Source organism: Jaculus jaculus, chromosome 2 (assembly GCF_020740685.1).
Source record: "Jaculus jaculus isolate mJacJac1 chromosome 2, mJacJac1.mat.Y.cur, whole genome shotgun sequence".
Taxonomy (NCBI): Eukaryota; Metazoa; Chordata; class Mammalia; order Rodentia; family Dipodidae; genus Jaculus; species Jaculus jaculus.
Genome location: NC_059103.1, coordinates 145,652,494 through 145,661,215, shown reverse-complemented (window position 1 = coordinate 145,661,215; position 8,722 = coordinate 145,652,494).

Sequence of the window (8,722 nt, the reverse complement as noted above, 5' to 3'; positions counted from 1 at the left end):
TGAGAGGGTGATGTTCACCCTCTGCTCATGCCGTCATTTTCCCCTGTGATGATGGAGCTTCCCCTTGAGTCTGTAAGCCAAAATAAACCAATTTTTTCCCACAAGAAAAAAAATCCGGTGACTATGGTTCAACAAACATTAATTTATTAAAAACTAAAACTATCTGGGCTCATAGCCTCTACCAGGTTCGCCCACTAATGTCTATGGTTTGTGCACTCTACTTCAGGCTTTAACAATATATCATTTACTGCAAATCAAAAGTACATTAAAAGACTACATCTCACTCCAGTGAAAATGACCTTCAAGAAATGAAAAGAAGATACACAGTGGCAATGGATGCAGTCAAAAATACTCTTATATGTACCACTATTATGAATATGGACTTGGGCTGGCGAGATGGCTTAGCAGTTAAGAGCTTGCCTGTGAAGCCTAAGGACTCTTGTTCAAGGCTCGATTCCCCAAGACCCATGTTAGCCAAATGCACACATCTGGAGTTAGTCTGCAGTGGTTGGAGGCCCAGGCATGCTCATTCTCTCCCTGTCTCTCTCACTCTCTCTCTTTCTCTCTCTCTCTCTTTCTCTCTCTCTGTCTCTTTCTCTCTGTGTCTGTCGGTGTCAAATAAATAAATAAAAATAAAAATAACCTAAAAATGAATATGGACTTATGAGGCTACCATGGAAACCAGTATGGAGGTATGATGGTTACTTTTCTCATCATTGTGACAAAATTCCAGACAGAAGCACCTCATATGAGCAAGAATATGTTTTGGCTCACGTCAGGGCCACGTCCATTATGACAGGGAGAGCATGGCAGTGAGCGAGCCAGGCAGCCACTCACAGGGGAGACTGGAAGCAGAGAGCTCAGGGCAGAAGTGGGGCAGGGTTAAAACTCCTAACCCTGGACAACCCTTTTCCTGTCTTCCCCAAGAAATCCACTTCCTCCATATGGATCCTAGAGACTCCACAATCTCCGAAAACCTCATCATCAGCTGAAGACCATGTTTTCAATCACATAAGCCTATTAGGGAGATTTCTCCTTCAGTGTTACATCCCTTCTTGGCCTCATAGGCTTGTGGCCATATCATAATCCAAAATGCTTTCAATAAACTTCAAAATTCTCCATGATTTTATAAGTCCAGAGAATCTGTCTACCAAGCATCAGTTAGCATCAGTGGTGCTCTGGAACCTTGAGGCAAGCCTTCATGACCCTATGATCTCATAATTCTGGCTTTCCTACAATCAGCTCAAGATGGCTACTGTCCACCTTGGATTAACAATGTTGCCTCTGATTGTCTCCGTGTTTGAACTTTGGAAAACATTATTGTAGACAGCCCAACTTAAAATAAGGGCTCTGGAGGCTGTATATCCCAGGGATTTCCAGGGATCTTCTTTCAAATGAATTTGCAGTTTTAGGATCTGGAGCCTTCCGTGGATGAGTTATGGTTCTTAAGACATTATCCTAACATCAAATGGCAGTGTTTCTGTTTCCCTAATCCCTTTAACAATTATGGCTATCCTCAGAGGGTTTATCTGAAACTTTAAAATCACTTTTTCTCCTTTCCTTGACAAACTGTAATTTTTTAAGGTGTTTCTATTGCACTTTCTCCTTTCTCACTATAAATCTGACTGAAAATAAGTTACCAATTACCATGACACAATCTGAAAGATAAACATCCTTGAAGACTTAACAATTAGACTAGTACTTTTGAATCCTTTTAACTAACATTCTGGACATATTCTTAGCCAGAACATAAAATCTGTGTTTCTTGTCTGTCGGGCACTGCCAGGCACAGGCTGGAACCTTCAGGAGACCTGCCTGAGCTGCCAAGTGCAGCGAAGAACCCCAGGCTACAGGAGGCCTCTCCCTCTCCAAGCCCAGCACACCTGAGCTTAGGCTCTGCCCATAGCCCTGTGACCTTTGGCCAGTTACCTAGAAGACTCCTTATCAGCCAGCAGCCTTCACAAGGCCCATCCCCTGTGACCCTCTTCCTGCCACTATGTAGATCACCTGACTCTCCCTCTAAGTGCTGCACTGGATCCCCTATGTGCTGGGATGAACATCCTTAGGCATTGGCTAGCAACCTTTGAAGCCACCAATCCCCTTAGAACCCTCTTCACACTCTCAACTGCTTATAAACCCACTTAACTATTAAATAAAGGAGAACTACTCTCTGAGGTCATCTCCTGGGTGTACACCCCTTCATGTGCAGGGAAGATCAAGACCCTGCTCTCCACATTGCGTGGACAGCTTTGAGGAACCACAGCTCCTAGGATCCAGGGACCCACACTAGTCAAGTTCCCACTAAAACTATTGCTACCATTGAGCATAGTTCTTACTGTAGTTTACAAAAACCTAAGACCTCTCTAGTTTATATACAGCTCCTTCCAAAGGCCTATATACCACATGAACAGGTTTATCACTGAAGCAATCCATCTTAATTGGTACCAGTTTTCTTATTGGTTATTTTTCTTATGACAAAACATCTGCCAGGTACAATTCCAAGGATATTTTCTGGCTCATACTTCAGCAAGTGTAGATCACCATGGTGGAGAAGGCATGGCAAGAAGAATGGCTTGCACATGTGATGGTGGAAGCATCAGATATCTCGTTATATCATGAGCACAGTCAAGCAGCAGAAAGTTGAAATGAGAAGTAGCACTAAGCTTTCACCCCCCAATGACCAACCTCAGTGCCCCACTTCCTTTAGGTAAACTCCATCTCTCAAAAGTTCCAAAACTTTCCAAAATATAGCACCTACTGCTGATCAAGTGTTCAAACATATGAGGCTGAATGGGACATTTTATATTCAAATATAACTAGAGGATCCTCAAATCTAAAATTAGCTATACTCTATAACAAATCTATGCCTGTGCAAAAGAAAATAAGTCATCATACAATAAAGACACCTGTACATGTATGCTTATTGCAGTACTATCCACAATGAGCAAGAAATGGAACAAATCTAAGTGTCCAGCAATAGATGAATGAATAATGAAAATATGACATATAAACAATAGAGATTATTCCCTCTCCTACAAGAAAATAAGCATTTTGAGATTTACAAAGAAATGCCTAAAGCTGAAGATCATAATATTAAACAAAATAAGCTTGGTTTTATTAGACTCAAAATACTCATATGCTTTCTCACATACAATAGCATTCATACACGTGTGTGTGTGTATGTGTATGTGTGTGTTCTGTGTGTGATAAAAGAAGAGGAAGGAGAGCTAGAGAGATGGCTTAGTGGTTAAGGTGTTTGTCTACAAAGCCTAAGGACCCATGTTCTACTCCAGATCCCATGTAAGCCAGATGCACAAAGTTGAGGCAAGTTCAATGTCACACATGCCCACTAGGTGGTGCAAGTGTTTGGAATTCAGTTGCAGTGGCTGAGGCCCTGGGGCATCAATTCTTTCTCCCTCCCTCCCTCTCTCTCTCTCTCTCTCTCTCTCTCTCTCTCGATCGCATGCTTTCTCTAAAATAAAAAGAAAAAGTTAAAAAGGTAGATGGAGGAAGGGGTATAACATGAGGAATGTGGAATGAGATGAGTAATGATAGAAAATTAAAAATAACTACTTCTTTCACATATAGAATCTAGCACTAAAAATATACACATACATGTATATATATGGGGCTGTTTGAAATGATAAAAGGAACCAATGAGAAGGATAAGGGCTGTAATTATGCCACATGCATGATTAAAGACAATGATATATGTGTCAAAATGTCAGAAGGAAACACACTATATTTATGCTAGATGAAAAATTTTAAATATTAGAATTTCCTGTCCTATGACTATGAGAAGTCACATGTGCTAGTCTCATTTCTGTGACTTCTGTTAGCACCTTCACTGACTTCATTGCTGGGGCTTTTTGCTGCCTTCATGTTCCTGCTTACCTTAGGAAAACTTGTCTCACCCCAGTTCTCATTAGTCTTCTACTGTCCAGCCCAAGTCATGTTGGTTTTTCCTAGCATGGTGAATATTTCCATCCTTGCAGCACTCAAGAGAGTATGATTGTACATTAGTACTTGAGATACTGGAATGGTGACAATACGCTTGAATGGGGAACAAGCTGGAAGGGAGCAGACAATTTCCAACTCCATTTGCATTATCAAGTGAAATGATGATAACAAGTTTAAACTCATACTTGGAGTCAGAGTTGTTAACTCTTTCCTGCCATCACAATAATGCTATGGAGTATGAAGTTTGCAAAGGAATGGTCAGTCAAGGTATCCCAGCTCAGAAATGGTCTTTGAACCAAGTCTTTCTAAGTGGTGATTCCCTAAGAACCTTTGTGTTCCACATTACCAGGATAGCTCTCATGTCTTTGGGCAAATATGCTGGAAGAAATAATCCTAGCATTGCTTATTGACATTGTACCTACCTGTAAGATAATAAGAGGAAATTAAAGAAATTTACAAAGAGTTTCATAGGCAAGTAAATGTAATAGATGAGTGGCAAAAATAATTTAAGCATAACTTGAGCCTCTAGATTAAGTGCTTGAATAAGGATAAAATTTCAAGTAAAATTTCTTGGTTTCAATTTAAATTTATCAGAATCCAATAAATAGCTATGTGCCAAGAACTATTATATGTTTGTGTGAGAAAGACTATAATTAAATTGGTTCCAACAGCTTGGTGCCTGTATACTCCCAAAACTGGCCCATTTCCTGTCCAAGCTTGAAGCCAAATCACAAACCTAAGTGGAGGTCTATGAGGCACTCTTGAGGAGACTGCTCAGTCTCTCTCTCCGACACCATCCACTCCTATACTCATTAATTTCTCCAGCCACAGGGCTCAGTAGGATTCTGCATTTGTAGAAGTTCACATACACCAAGGCTATTTGCACTTTCCACTACTCAATCCACAGAAGATGTTGAAACAGAGATCTCCATCATTATATTGAAAGAACATCTTTGTTATAAATGATAGATCCTATTATCTTTCTATCATGTCACACTTTCCTTCTCTATCAAAACCATGTCCATTTAGTAGTACTAGTGGTTTTTACTCCATTCTACTTCTCCATGTGTCCTAAAGCATTGACAAGTAACCAAAATTCAAGCAGGCTCTAAATCATTCAAAGTGGTTTTTTTTTTGGAAAAATATAGATGAATGTGATAGAAAATGCCAATAGGCCAGCATATTTTCTTCCACAAGTCCATAAATCTCATCCTATTGTGTGTGTATGTGTCATATATCATGTAGCCAGGAAGAAATTGGATGATGGCTCACTAGTTTTGTCCCTATGATGAAGGCCATTTTCCCATAGTTTTCTATGGTCCTGAACCTCCATCCAGCTGGACTAATCAGTTGCTTGAACTCTTCCATTTGGGCTCATCCTATGTATCTGATTTTTAATGCTGGATAATAGTAACCTTTCCTAGAGGTAAAATTAAAGGAAAGTGAAATTTTTTGTGATACTATTACTGACCAGTTGCCTATTGACCTAGGAAGACCCTGACCTAGAAAATTAGCTGTGGTAACCAGCCTCCTGTCTTAAAAATGTCTTAAAGTTTATTAGTAATGTTCATGAACCTATGGAAACCTGACTGTACACAAATCATGAAATACTTTCTCCATGGATGCACTGTTCTTCATAGTATCCTCCCACCAGATGTACCCATACAGCCTGCAAGATAGAGGCTGGCTTTTCTTTTCTTCTTTCTCTCTCTCTGTGGTTTTTTTTTTTTTTTTTGAGGTAGGGTCTCACTCTAGTCCAGGCTGACCTGGAATTCACTCAGGGTAGCCTCAAACTCGAGGCACTTCTCCTACCTCTGCCTCCCAAGTGCTGGGATTAAAGGTGTGCCCCACCACACCCAGAAAGGCTGGCTTTTCTTATTGGCTTCATGATTACCTGCTTCTGTCCTGAGCCTGAAGGTGTCCCTGGCCTTGAAACTTTGCCTTCTGATCATCCCGTCCTGGAAAGGACTCCAGGGTTAGATACATAAGCATCCCTTTATATTTTAGCTTCTCTGTTTATAATACCAAACAGGTCAACATCACTGCCACATCCTAGTCAATTTCAAACTACTAGGGCACCCAGTTGCCATCAAAGAAGGGAAATAAGGGCCTGAAGAACCTGAATTCAGCTTTCCAGAGACTATGTAAAAACCTGACCGCAGTAGTGAGAATCTGTAATCCTGTTCTTCCTATAGCAAGATGGGAGGTGGATACATGAGAATTCCACAAGAGACCCTACCTCAACTAAGGTTAAAGGCAAGGACTAACACTCAGAGTTATCCACTTCAGACCTCCATGCATTCATCATGATATGCATGCACATGTACTCACAAACACACACACACACACACACACACACACACACACACACACACAAAGATTTTTAAGGAAATATTTAAATTTAAAATAAAATTTTATTTAACATTTTCTAAAATGTCTTACAAATAACTGAACTAAATGAAGGTTCTGAGAGATTTTGATGCTGATTTATTAGCGTCAATGACTATGGTGGTGTTCATATTTCTTTGTATGAAAAATAAACACATAAAAAACTTCACAGGATTAGAAGTGGATTGAGCAAACAGGCCTGGAAACACCAGTGCTGCCAGATGGTCTCCAGAGATGCATGGCACTGTGGTGTGTTCCTTTCTCATATCCAAAATTCACCCCAAAGTGAGAATGATCTCACACTTAGAAAATATCTGATTTCTCCTAGCCACTTGTAGGATTTAGTCAACTGATATATTTAAAAGCAAAAATATTCCCCAAATCCAATATGTTAAGAATAAGTATTCTTCACAGACCATGTACACATATATCTCAGGACAGTCACTGCATATGGGGTTAGGTAAACAACCACTGTGAAGGAATCAACTCTGAGCTTACTCAAAATCAGTGTGTTTTTAAATACCTAAGTCTTACACATGAACTACATTAGAAATCAGTAGTTTTTGACACACATATAATGAACAATCAATCAATAAATATGAATATGTTACTGGAGAAGGAAGGAGAAGTTTTAATTAGGTGTTCTAGAAAAACTGAGCCACCCACAAGAGTGTTTTCTGGACATGGTGGTATTTTTACTGGCATGGCATAATTCTATGATACAATTTTCCTGAGTTAATATATTTTTTTCTGAACAAAGGGCTGACCAAATCAGTTGGAAAAAAATTACTTTTCTGATGAGAAGGAGATTTAATAGAAACACAGCTCTGGAGAAGTCATGCAAGAGTGGCTGTAGGTTTTTACATAGAATGGCTGTAGATTTTTAAATGGGGTTAAATGGAACCATTAGAGTAGCATTAAAAACACAAGGGTGTGAGCTAGAGTGAGACCCTACCTCAAAAAAAAAAAAAAATCAAGGTAGAAAAATATGAAATCTGCAAAGCTCTCAAGAACACTGACACTATTTCATGTGCCATTTCACTACTGTTGGTGATTAGCTCATTTTCCTAAGGAAAAAAAGAAATAGTTTCAAATGGCAATGATGCAAATAAACATTTCCAACATGAAACATTAGATAGGGAGAGTCATCAAGGAAGTTAGCACTATGTTAACATGGCCAATACTATAAACAACTATGAGAAGTGATCACCACCAAATTTATGATCAAAGTAAAGAGAGAAGGCCAAAATGTAGAAGAGACTATAATGTAGTAGGTTATTGTAATGATATAAGAATGTTATTTCGAACCATTCTTATCTCACTAGTTTGTATTCATCTTTCAGGGGTCATTTGACACATTAGCTCAGTTGGAAAGCATTCTTTAATTGATCATACTTCCCTTGTCCCAACCTACACTACTGCTTATCTGATATTCCATCACATTTTCTGATCACACTCTATAATCACTGTCTTCCTCAACTATCTGATGAGCTTTTAAGACCCATTTAACATTATTGTCTCAGCATTTGGCAGCATCACTACCCAATTAGTAGGAACAAATCAAGGTTGGTATGCTAGTGAAGAATGACAATTTATAGAGGAGAATAACAACGCTAACATGAGGGAAATCTGTTATGGTTGTAGATAATGAAGAAATGGATTATATTAGCTAACTAATCCCACTCTTTCAGGACCAGAACATTCTTTAATGTTGTGTGACTTGGTGTTAACTGCTGTAAACCATTTCTTCAGCCGTGTTCAAAAGTTAGTCAGAGAAGTAGGCACATGATCACATGGACACAAAGGGAGAGACACTCAGTAGTTTCTTCCACTAACAAAATACCTGAGGCTGGATAATTTTTAAAGAATAGAGGTTTATGTGTAGTTTTGGAGGTTCAAGATCATGGTACTCTTGACCTTTTTATCTATGGTGATAGCTGTTTTGTCTGTGTCACATGGCAAATGGCATTACAGTGCCAAGAGTTCATGTGAAAGCTCGAGCCTACTATTAAATCCCAAGCTGTGAGTCTGTCAGCCACAGTCCAGCATCTATGTTGCTAAGCAAATAAGAACACAAGTTTGTACTGAGGGAAAGATGGATAAAAATGGAGGAATAAGATGCTCTAAAAAATAGGAAACTTCCGTCATCAGACCCAGAACCTTTACAGTTAACTAATCAATGTACACCCCTCTTTGTTTCACTTACAAGAAATGCATCTTGCCAAATGAATCCAAAGAACTACATCTCATGCAATATATCTACATTAAAATGCTCAAGAAACTTTATATATTTGAATCCCCATGTTAGTTAGTCCTTGTAGCCGGCAATATTTTTACTCCAGTTTTAAAGATGAAGAAATTCAAGCCAAAAGAC